Source organism: Macaca fascicularis, chromosome 6 (assembly GCF_037993035.2).
Source record: "Macaca fascicularis isolate 582-1 chromosome 6, T2T-MFA8v1.1".
NCBI lineage: Eukaryota > Metazoa > Chordata > Mammalia > Primates > Cercopithecidae > Macaca > Macaca fascicularis.
The window spans coordinates 8,266,042-8,277,822 of NC_088380.1; the positions used below are offsets into that span (position 1 = coordinate 8,266,042).

At 40.0% G+C, this 11,781-nt stretch overlaps 1 non-coding gene across 1 annotated transcript; it reads left to right on the top strand.

Annotated features, from left to right (window-relative positions):
- The first annotated feature begins 11,418 nt into the window (after nt 1-11,418).
- On the top strand, nt 11,419-11,581 carry LOC123574318 (U1 spliceosomal RNA). Its single transcript, XR_006699196.2, has one exon. It is a non-coding gene; the product is annotated as a U1 spliceosomal RNA (small nuclear RNA).
- The last annotated feature ends 200 nt before the right edge of the window (nt 11,582-11,781 follow it).

The window sequence follows — 11,781 nt, forward strand, 5'->3', positions numbered from 1 at the left end:
TATATGACTGTATGCAACCTTGAACTTTGCTGGGACTAAATTTTAGATGATGGGATTAAATTCAATTGCCTTTGAAGTCTTTTTCAGGGAGGCTTAGTAAATGAGCTGCAGAATCACCATCACTCAGGAGTTCTTCTCCAGCAGCTCTCCAAATACCACATATCATCAGGCCCAGCCAGGTTCAAAGCAAGCTTTCTTAACCAGGGAAACAGAACACCTTCTCTCTCCTTTTCTATCCAAGCATGGTGCTCCTCTCCTCCACTGCTGATAGTAAAGGGTAATGCATTAACAGATGAGGCCTTGAAATGGAACTCTTCAAGAGTGGATCTTTGAAAACTAGAAGTAAGTGATGTGAACACTGAGGCAGAGGGCTTCATCTAGCAGTTCTAGGCAAGAGAACCTCATGGTTTTAGCTAAGTATTTTTGCATCTTTTCACTTCCTCTTCTTTTTTCTTTTCTTTTCTTTTCTTTTTTTTTTTTTTTGAGATGGAGTCTCGCACTGTCATCCTGGGCTGCAATGCAGTGGTGCGATCTCAGTTCACTGCAACCTCTGCCTCCAAGGTCCAAGTGATTCTCCTGCCTCAGCCTCCTGAGCATCTGGGATTACAGGTGCCCGCCACCAAGCCCAGCTAATTTTTTGTGTTTTTAGTAGAGACAGAATTTCACTATGTTGGCCAGGCTGGTCTTGAATGCCTGACCTCGTGATCCACCTGCCTCGGCCTCCCAAAGTGCTGGGATTACAAGCGTGAACCACTGAACCCGGCTACTTTCTCTTCTTAAATCTGTGAGGATGAAGCTTCCATTGACCACCTTCTCCTTTCAGTATGGGTCACATTTCTCCACTTCTTTTAATGTCTAGTAATTTTGGACTGTTTCCTAGTCATTTTGAATAATATGATGTACAGACTATTCTGCTATGTTCCTCTGAAGGGCGTTGAGTCTTTGCTTTAGCAGGCAGTCAACTTGACTGGATTCAGACTCCAAATTTTGCCTTCCTCATAGGGGGGCATCAGATAATTCAGTTTTTATAACCTGAGCTGTGCTACTTGAGATCTGCCTGCCCATGAACGGTTCACAGCCCATAAAGAACTTTGTGTAGAGTTTATATCCCAAATCTGGGGCTGCCTATCTCTGGCTCTCTTTTTTGCTATTTTTCTCACCATTTTCGAGCTGCTGTAGTTGCCCTAATCTCCATGCTTTTATTCCTCAAGCCATTAAGGCAGCAGGATTTCATGTGCATTATAGTCATGTCATTGGCAGCTTACTGAGGCTCCCTTTCACACAAAAAAACTAAAAAAATGAGGAAATTGGAGGCACATACAGTGCCACTTCTTTTTTCTATGTGCCTATCCATCTAGTATTTGCCTTCCTTTTGATTGTCCTACAGTTCCTTTAAAGAGTTGGATTTTTAAAAAATTAATTAATCAATTAATTTTTAATGTAAATAGCTTTAGGGGCACAAGTGGTTTTCAGTTACATGGATGAGTTGTATAGTGGTGAAGTCTGGGCTTTTAGCATACTAACTACCTGTTTATTTTGTTCAGAGTTTACATAATCATCTTCAGGTGAGCTAGTCCAATATGAGGTACGTGGCCATTACCAGAACGGGAGCCACTGAAGCAAATCAGGGATAATCATTTCAGAGTTTAAATTAAGTAAAGGATTTCAGGGGCAGGAGTGAGGGAAAAAGTGAAGAAGGAAAGCGTTTCTTTTCTCTCCAAAGGGAGATGTGTCTATGTCTCTATATCTGTACTATCCAAATTGAGCTTTAAGTTATTGGGCTTTTGTTCTGTTATCAACAAAGGTTAATATAATGAAGAAGAAACTGTTGTGAGGATGATTTCCCAGGACCCTAGGGCAAAAATTACCTGAGTAATTCCAGCCAAGTCTAGAATGCTTATGAATCAGATCATGGAAGTCTTGTAAATATATCCCCCAAATATAGAAGAATCAGCTATTGGTGTAGTAAGCAAGGTTTTACCCCTTATAGCTCTCATGAGCACTGGTAGACAAGGGTCATTTGAAAAGTCAGCCCTTCACAAGCTGGATAACTGTATTAGTCCATCTTCATGCTGCTCATAAAGAATACCCTAGACTGGACAGATTACAAAAGAAAGAGGTTTAATTGGACTTACAGTTCCACATGGCTGGGGAAGCCTCATGGTGGAAGGTACGGAGGAGCAAATCACATCTTACACGGGTGGCAGCAGGCAAAGGGAGAATGAGGAAGATGCAAAAGTGGAAACCCCTGATAAAAACCTTCAGATATTGTAAGACTTATTCACTACCACAAGAACAGTACCAGGGAAACTACCCCTATGATTCAATTATCTCCCACCGGGTCCCTCCCACAACATGTGAGGATTATAGGAGTACAACTCAAGATGAATTTGATTGGGGACACAGAGTCAAACAATATCAATAACTATGCTCAGAATCAAAGCAGTCAGGGTTCTAGATTTGTGCTAAGCAACCAGTGTCTACATTTTTTTTCTCTCTCAGAGGTATTTTTAAATTTCTGCTTCATGTTAGGATGGCATTTCCCTACCTCCATCCATTTTCACTTAAGTGGAGAGACACCAGGAAACACAGATGAATGCAAGCTGGTCAGGCATTAAGAATAGAATGAACCCCTAGTTGTTAACTACATAGCTTATTGCCTAAACCAGGACACTTTTGGCATGAATGATAATTATGCCAGGACTATTCATATAAACTGAGAAAATCTTGGGGAAATATGACATGTGATCATCCTATTGTTGATGTTCCTTTTTATTTCTTCTCTCCCACCCTCCACTGAAGCAGGCAGGGGCTCTCAAATCCAGCATATTTATCTCCTTCCTGGAAGAGTTCTGGTTGGTGGAACCTAACTGCATGTAGGTGCTAAGATTTTCATTTCTTTCATGTCTTACCTTTGTCATGTTATGGCCTTCTGGGGACTTGGAATCTGTACTGACCTCTTGTCCACCTTCCTGTGATTTTTTTCTCACAAAGCTAACCAGAATTTCTCCCAGCAATGCAGCTCTCATTTATTTCTTGGACTAATGAGGATGAAAGCTTGAGTCGAATGCAATCCTACTTAAAAAAAAGTCTCCCCTAGCATTTACTGAGGACAATTGATATACATTAATGTCTTTACCATAACATTAAAAAATGATCTAAAGCATAGGTAACAGAATTCAAATTGAATCTATTATCCCTGGTGATTCCCAGGGGTAGATGCCACGGGAGCAACCTGGAGACCATTGGACTTCCCAGTTGTGGATCTGCATTTACATTGCAGCATCATATTCCCCAACACTGTTAAATATAACACTCAGACATCTTTGATGGAGCCCAGAATATTTTACAATTAAGTAAAGAAAAATTATTTTTTAATTTTGTCATGTAAACACATAGAAAAATGGAATTCAATGTTTAAATAGTTTGCATAAGTTAAAAATTCCATTTGGGCATCCCTAATCTTTCATTTGGTAGTGACTACTGATATGGCTTGCATATTCGTCCCCTCCCAATCTTATATTGAAATATAATCCCCAGTTTTGGAGGCTGGGCCTGGTGGGAGGTGACTGGATCATGGGAATGGATTTCTCATGAGTGGCTTAGCACCATCCTCTTGGTGCTGAGTGAGTTCATGCAAGATCTGGTTGTCTAAAAGTGTGCAGAACCTTCCCCACCTCTCATGCTCCAGCTCTCACCATGTGAGATACCTGCTCCCCTTTGCCTTCCACCATGATTGTAAGCTTCCTGAAGCCCTCACCAGAAGCAGAGGTCCACACCCCTTCTTGTACTGTCTGCTGAACTGTGGGCCAATTAAATCTCTTCCCTTTCTAAGCCACCTTGTCTCAGGTATTTATTTATGGCAATGCAATAATGGCCTAATACAACTATAGACCCACTGCAGTAACATAGAATAGAGCACTTTCACCTTTGAAAAGGTAGAATCCTATGGTAGTAACAAACTTCAGAAGTGCATTTAATTAGAATTTTGATACTCTCCAATTTTTATTGCACTACTGTTTTTAATGATTTTTCAATTATCATCTTTCATTCAATTTTTTTATTATACTTTAACTTCTAGTGTACATGTGCACAACATGCAGGTTTGTTACATATGTATACATGTGCCATGTTGGTGTGCTGCACCCATTAACTCGTCATTTACATTAGGTATATCTCCTAATGCTAGCCCTCCCCCTTCCTCCACCCCATGTCAGTTCCAACCTATGAGTGAGACCATGCAGTGTTTGGTTTTCTGTCCTTGCGATAGTTTGCTGAGAATGATGGTTTCTAGCTTCATCCGTGTCCCTACAAAGGACATGAACTCTTCCTTTTTTATGGCTGCATAGTATTCCATGGTCGATATGTGCCATAATTTCTTAATCCAGTCTATCATTGATGGACATTTAGGTTGGTTCCAAGTCTTTGCTATCATGAATGGTGCCACAATAAACATACATGTGCATGTGTCTTTATAGCAGCATGATTTATAATCCTTTGGGTATATACCGAGCAATGGGATGGCTGGGTCAAATGGTATTACTAGTTCTAGATCCTTGAGGAATTGCCACACTGTCTTCCACAGTGGTTGAACTAGTTTATGGTCTCCCCAACAGTATAAAAGTGTTCCTATTTCTCTCTCCAGCACCTGTTGTTTCCTGACTTTTTAATGATTGCCATTCTAACTGGTGTGAGATGGTATCTCATTGTGGTTTTGATTTACATTTCTCTAATGACCAGTGATGCAGAGCATTTTTTAATGTGTCTGTTGGCTGCATAAATGTCTTCTTTTGAGAAGTGTCTGCTCATATGCTTTGCCCACTTTTTGATGGGGTTGTTTGATTTTTTTCTTGTAAATTTGTTTAAATTCTTTGTAGATTCTTGATATTAGCCTTTTGTCAGATGGGTAAATTGTGTAAATTTTCTCCCATTCTGTAGATTGCCTGTTCACTCTGATGGTAGTTTCTTTTGCTGTGCAGAAACTCTTTAGCTTAATTAGATCTCACTTGTCAATTTTGACTTTTGTTGCCATTGCTTTTGGTGTTTTAGTCATGAAGTCCTTGCCCATGCCTATGTCCTGAATGGTATTGCCTAGGTTTTCTTCTAGGGTTTTTATGGTTTGAGGTCTGACATTTAAGTCTTTAATCCATCTTGAATTAATTTTTGTGTAAGGTGTAAGGAAGGGATCTAATTCAGCTTTCTGCATATGGCTAGCCAGTTTTCCCAGCACCATTTACTAAATGCTTTCCACATTATTAAATCCTTTCCCCATTGCTGGTTTTTGTCAGATTTGTCAAAGATCAGATGGTTGTATATGTGTGGTTTTATTTCTGAGGGCTCTGTTCTGTTCCATTCCATTGGTCTATATCTCTGTTTTGGTATCAGTACCATGCTGTTTTGGTTACTGTACACTTGTAGTATAGTTTGAAGTCAGGTAGCATGCTGCCTCCAGCTTTGTTCTTTTGGCTTAGGATTGTCTTGGCAATGTGGGCTCTTTTTTGGTTCCATATGAACTTTAAAGTAGTTTTTTCCAATTCTGTGAAGAAAGTCATTGGTAGCTTGATGGGGATGTCATTGAATCTATAAATTACCTTGGGCAATATGACCATTTTCATGATATCGATTCTTCCTATCCATGGGTGTGAAATGTTCTTCCATTTGTTTGTGTCCTCTTTTATTTCATTGAGCAGTGGTTTGTTGTTGTCCTTGAAGAGGTCCTTTACATCCCTTGTAAGTTGGATTCCTAGGTATTTTATTCTCTTTGAAGCAATTGTGAATATAAGTTCACTCATGATTTGGCTCTCTGTTTGTCTGTTATTGGTGTGTAGGAATGCTTGTGATTTTTGCAAATTGATTTTGTATCCTGAGACTTTGCTGAAGTTGCTTATGAGCTTAAGGAGATTTTGGGCTGAGACGATGGTGTTTTCTAAATATACAATCATGTCATCTGCAAACAGGGACAGTTTGACTTCCTCTTTTCCTAATTGAATACCCTTTATTTCTTTCTCCTGCCTGATTTCCCCGGCCAGAAATTCCAACACTATATTGAATAGGAGTGGTGAGAGAGGGCATCCCTGTCTTGTGCCAGTTTTCAAAGGGAATGCTGCCAGTTTTTGCCCATTCAGTATCATATTGGCTGTGTGTTTGTCATAAGTAGCTCTTATTATTTTGATATACGGGTCAAATTATTTGACTTTTAAAGGATATGAATATAAAATGTATTTATCCAGGAGGTACATTAAGAATTGTTCAAATTCTTCTTAATCAATTGCACTTTAGATCCAACTTTTAAGTTAGCATATTTCTGGCTTGATTTTACTGCAGAAATTTGAACTGGAGTCACAAACTTCTGCCTAGAAGTTTTGATTTTTTTAGTGCAGTGTTGGTAAAATTAATTAGAAAGCCAGGAGTTGGGATGGGAACATTCTTCCTTTAGGCAGATACAAACTCCTCCCATGTATGGATGGCCTTCTACTCAAGGAGACTCACATAACAAGGCTGCTTGCCTGGCCTGGTGGACTTTTAGCTTTACCCTCTACTATATAAGTTAATTTAAACTCCTGGAGAGAAAGCCACACTCAGAGTGATAATTTTCTGAAACAGTGTGCTTAAAATCTCCAATGGAATTGGAAACATAAACCATGGAGACAAACAGGTGTCAAGTTGCCTCTTCACTTCCAAATACCACAGTTATCATCAGCCTCACCAGGGAGAATTTGGGACAAAGGAATATGTGCCTGTCCAGAACTTAGGGGATCAGATCATTGGACTCTGATGACCAACCCTAGCACTCGTTTGGTGTGGGTTGGACATGTACATGAACTGATCAAGCCTTGATTTCTTTCTCTATAAAACAGGAATTCTCAAAGCTTCATATTGGGATTAAATGAGATTAAATAAAATAATGGACTGTACACGTCACTCTTGGTCATAGGGAAGTAAAAGATTGAATACACCAAGGGACAATGGTCCGATCATCTATAAAAATAGAACTGTGACCCAGGATCTGCAGCAACCAGCCCAGGAAACTAACCTGTTATCTAGCTAAGCCAGACTTGCAGGGTGTCAGACCAGGATCTCTGGGCAAACAATCCAGCAAAACAAACAATAATCCCTGCAACAACTGACCCCAAATGACCAGAACTTGACTAATAACTGACAGCTTTGGAAATTTGTGACCCCACTTCCAATTTAGGATCAATCAGAGACAGCCAAATATGCACCCCTAACTAACTGAGTGCCTGGATTCCAGGTAATCCCCCCTGCAGCTTCCCCAAGCCAACAGCCTCCAATCAGGACTTTCTCCAGACCTTCCCTTTTCCCACTACGAAGCTCTCCCTCTCCTCTGCCTGCCTTTGAGTCTGCCAAGTACAAGTAACAGTGATTGACTCTCTTGCTCTAGCAAGTAAGGAATAACAGCCTGGACTTGTTCTCATTTGGTTGGCTTTTGTTTATTTCCACAGCATTATTCAATAAAGATTGTGAACCAGGTAAACAATACAATAATTTGATTAAATATAAAATCAATGAATCATCAAGTAATACATCTGCAGAGATTCAGGCTAAATTTATACAGCTTACTTTATGTTTCTATTTTTCTTAATTTTAATGGAATCATTGATAGCCTCAAATTCATCTTATTTTACGAATGATTTTCTTACTAAATCATCGATGGGAGTTATGCCTGGCTTACGTTCCAGTTTACTGGTTTGTAGTGTCAGTTAACTTTACAAACCAATGTATTGGTTGTTTGTCTTCTAAGATCCCACAGGGCAAACTTTCTAACTTGTCCAAGAGAGAGCCACAGGAAGGGCTTTTCACAACAGGCCAGGTCCTCTCTCTTCCTTCCCCTGATCCTTCCAATGTGTCACAATACACTGGGCGAAATTGGTTTGGGCTCTTGAATAGACCCTTCACAAAGCCTGGTGGATTTCTTGGCTTAGTCCCCCGTGGTTGTGGAAGTGTATATAAATGGAATATTTGATGATTCATTCTAGTGTTTTTAATGGGTATTGAATTTGTGCTATTCATGTCTAGATTTCTGAGGATTTTCCTTTTAGTGTTTCTTTCTCTCTCATATGAAGACATTTTTCTATGCCTTATCAATCTCTTGGATCTTATTTGCTTTTATGAAACTGCTGAACCTCCAATAATTACATCTTCATGGTCACAATTCTTAGAAGAATCTGTGGTTTTCCCACCCATAAATGTTCACTTGGGGCTCACAGAGACTTCTCAGTGGCCGTATCTAGATAAAGCACGAATTCACAAATCCAGACAATGCCCCATAGTCTGACAATTTTGCCTCTGAATATATGTTTCCCCTTTGTCCTCCCAACCTAAACACACCAAAATCTGTAAGAACAGATCTCTGACCTCTGACTGGCCATAATGCATAGAACCCCTTATGGGAAAAAAGAACAATTTGGTCATGATATAATAATTTGTTGCACAAAACTCTTCTACCCCAAGTTTAGAGGAAAGAAACAGAAAACAAAAACAAAACAAAAAATCACTGAATGTGGTTTCAATAGTGTCAATGGAATGGTGACAATTTATTACAGCAATTTAATTAAATTGCCGCTCTTAACAGTGGTAGTATGGCACAGAACTCATCACAAGTAGCCTGAAAATCTGCTGTTAATTTTAACCTTGACATGTGAAGTCCTAACAGAGGAGATTATGGTTAGAAGGAAAATAAGTGATATATTTCAGTCATCATGAAAGATAGTGATATACTTTCAATACTTGAAGAAAACCAAAGCTGTGTGTTTCTTTTCATCTGATCATAAACATAGATGTGGAAAGGAGGGGAGATGAGACTCATTTCATTGGATTTAAGGTTCTATGACAGCAGAATAATATTGGAAAAGTAGCCATGGGATAAAAGAACTCAGCATCAATTTATATACATATAAATCCACTTAGCCTCAACTTATGCTACTAAATTACCTTCCCGAGACCTAAGACCTGCTATTATGTGTGTATGGAGTATGGAATGTGAGCTATGCCTATAAGGCAAGTGATTTCCTTGGTAACATAAAATCGTGCCAGGTTGGGGAGTTCCAGGAGTTGTCAGAGTTTCTAAAGGGACATTTTAGAGAGAAAATATGTTGATTGCATCAAGAAACTGCATGAAAGAAAAGTGCTGAGAAAGCTGAGTTCATGCCCACAGTGGATAGCAAAGAGGGAGAGGACATCACAGTGAGGTGAACGCAGGATTCTCAGCTCTGCCCAAGGAAAAAGTGCTTGTTCTGGGATTTTCATCTTTACGGTTGTTCCTGGGATAGAATATAGGTGCAGTCTCACCTGATCATATCAGGAATGCCATGTGGAAAAAAGATTATGTGTATCCTCAGAGACTGAAAATGTTTATTTCCCTGAAACAAAACAGTGTAATATAACTTGGAATGTTCTTGTAAAATCTAGATTTGTTTTGATTTGATAGGAAGATAAAGCTGATGGAATACTATGCAGGGATGGTGAGTAGATTTATTTTATATCTAAAATGAGTAGTCATTTGTTTTTTCAAATCATGACTTCAAAAATCAGCATGCAGACCTTGGCTGGGAGAGTTCTCTGATGTCTGAAAGATGTGTGTGGGTGTGTTTGTGCACATTTTGTTTTTTATACTAGCTGTATTTGACTTATTTTTCCCTACACTGGGGATGGCTTGTTGAGGCCATGAACACTTCGAGGAGGAGTTCTCTGCAAAGGCATTTTCTGAATCAGAATGGTTGGTTGCCCACGTAGCAATGATGAAGAAGGAGATGCATGTTGAATGTAAAGAAGGATCCTTTGACAGACAAACCAAACTGATACTAGCTTATGGGAAAAGAGAATGCACTGGGTCACAGAACAGAAAAGTCTAGCTTCAGATATGGCTGGATCCAGGGGCTCAAACACTGTGGGTATCTCTGTCTCTCCTGTACTTCTGATGGACATTATTCTCAGGACAACTCACTTCTTGTTGCAACCAAGTGGCCCTTGGTCAGTTGGAGACCTGCTTGTCCATGGTGTAAATATATAAAATAGGGTCAATAATCCCTGTGCCACAGGGGTTTCAAGGGTCAAGTTAGACAATGTAGATAATGAACCCAACACAGCACCTACTGCAGGATCAATGCTCTAGTTCAGTATCCAGCACATGGTAGAGGTATTCTTTGTGTTTTTAATAATCATCATATGGTCTCTCTGGGATTATCAATGTCCTATAGAGAAATTAGACATTGTTCTGATTATAAGATTTCAGGAAGATGTGCTTCTTTGTGATAAACACTACATCAAGGAGAATAGTGATGCTCTATCTCCAGCTCAGTGCAAATGAAGGATTTTCTTTTTCTTTTTTTTTTTTTTTCTTAAAGACAGAATCTCACTCTGTCGTCAGGCTGGAGTGCAGTGGCACGATCTCAGCTCACTGCAACCAAAGGAGGGACTTTCAATGTGGTTTCTGTGCATCATTCCCCCCCAGCTGCAACTCTTGTGCCCTTTCTCTCCCTGTTCACGTCTGCCCTCCTGCCATTCACTCTCATACCATGATACCCAGCGAGCACAGCAATAGCCCAGGCAGAAGATGGGAGCTACTCCCAGGGCCTCATCTGAGGACCTTGTGGCTCTTCCACACATGAGTCAGCCAGGGTTTGAGGATTCCCCTGAAGATCATGGCTCCCTCCTCTTGGCCCCGTAACTATTATGAATTGCAGTATTACAGGTATCTTTAACCCATACCCAGTGTGTTAGTCCATTTTCATACTGCTATGAAGAAATACCCAAGACTGGATAATTTATAAAGAAAAAGAGATTTAATGAACTCACAGTTCCACATGTCTGGGGAGGCCTCACAATCATGGCGGAAGGTGAAGGAGGAGCAAAGGCAGGTTTTACATGGTGGCAGGTAAGAGAGTGCGTGCAGGGGAACTGCCCTTTATAAAACCATCAGATCTTGTGAAGCTTATTCACTATCACAAGAACAGCATGGGAAAGCCCATCCCCATGATTCAATTACCTCCCACCAGATCCTCCCTACCACACATGAGGATTATGGGAGCCACAATTCAAGATGAAATTTGGGTGAGGACATGCCAAACTGTATCACCTATTGTCAATTATTAAGTAACAAATGAATATATAACAACCATAGAAAAATGTAGACGTTTTCCATGTAGAAAACATATTCTAACCACAGAAAAACTGTGGAAGACACTGTGATTGGTCAATTCAGTATTTATCACTACTTTTAGTTCATTTCTAAGGACACTCCTATGTTGGTTGGTTAGCTACATGTCCAACTAAAAGTCTCAATATTGTAGGATTCCTTTCATCTAGTGGTGACCTTTTGACATAGTTCTGGTCAACAAGAATCTTAATTTTCTTGGGTGAGACTCCTAGGAAAACTGCTGTTTTCAGATCAAAAGAAACAGATTCACTTAGCAGGGGAGACCTCATGATCACAAAGTTGATTTTCCCAGGGTAAAGCTTATCTATTGCACTCCACATGCACTGACCCCTGTCATTTTCCCACATGTGATAAACTCAACTGCATGATTGTGGCAGTAGGGAACTGCATTTACACTTTCCCCTAGTTAAAGAAATAAGAAAAAAAATACAGATTGAGCTGAACCACTATTTTGGCCCCTTTTCCTTCTCATATGTCTGGAATACAAATGTGATGCCTAGAGGTAAAACTGCCATCCTGTGAGCATGAGGATGGCACCACACCCGACGGTCATAGAGCAAGAAAGCAAGAGGGGCTGGGTTCACTGGGGACAGTTTGGAATTCCA